Here is a 1185-nt window from a genome sequence, read left to right on the forward strand (position 1 = left end):
AACTCCATTGCACAAGTGGGTAGACACCATTAGATACCACCCATTGTTTTTAAAACCACTGTTGAAATAAATTAGTCAGCTGCTATCTCTAACTCAGTTTTTGTTCTTTATGATTTGACAGTCCTACTTTTTGTGATTTCTCATGTGCTGGTCTTCGATTCTTGCATTTCAAGAATTTAGTCACTCCACCCCCTTCTTTCCCAATGACTAAGGGATCATTCCTTTTACAACCATGGATCACTCCTATGTAATATTTGTGTGTCTCTTTTTGCCATTTTGCCCTGAAGTTCAGGTAGTGAAACATAGTTGTGATTTTCACTATCTGATTGACTTCATCTCCTTTATTTCATGAGCATTATTTGTCAGAGGGTAACATTCATAATTTCAAGGCCTTTTATAAAGTTTAAGCATCACTCACCTTATTGTACAGATGGAAACATTAGGCAGAGCATACCCTATGCACTTATACAGTATTTAGTACAAACAAATTTATCACATTTGTTTCCTGCCCTTAACCCAGGTTGCTCAGGGCTGTGTTCATGAGATCTTTTTCTCATTCCTGCCTTTTAATGTCATTCTTAATGAACCCCACTGCTTAGAACCATTTTGATAATTGTGAAATGTACATTATATTTCTGCGACATTGAATCAAGGAGTGGGGACACTTTTTGTTCCCAATTTATACTGTAAACTGTTGACTTTCAGTTACCTACCTATAGTAGTTTAGGACTGAATCCAATTAAATCCTTGGGCATTTCTCCCACCCTCACTTTACTCACTCCCCTTGTACTTTCCCCAAATGTGCCCTGGATATTTTGGGGGGAGGGGGAGAAGAGGGAGGGGAGCTCCAGCTTTTGTGTGAGTGGAGTGGAATGACTTAGTTGGATACAATCTTCATCTTTCACCGCCCACCTAGAATAGGTTTTCTAAAGAGTTCTGAGGAATAAGATGCTGCTGTTGCTATTTTACTGTTGTGTAGTGACATTTTGTATTCTGACAATGCTATGATCATCAGCATATGACTTGGCTGACCAGAACCCTTATTTCTTGCGAACTTCAGTGATGCATTAATCTAGCCCTTGTTGAAATAGATGGTAGGCATGGCCCAACATTGTTTCCCTTATGTCTCCCTAAAAAATATCCCATCCCTTTGTAGCTATGATTATGAAAACCAGGTTTGTACAA

This window comes from Podarcis vaucheri (genome assembly GCF_965113315.1).
Source record: "Podarcis vaucheri genome assembly, chromosome: 2".
Classification (NCBI taxonomy): Eukaryota; Metazoa; Chordata; class Lepidosauria; order Squamata; family Lacertidae; genus Podarcis; species Podarcis vaucheri.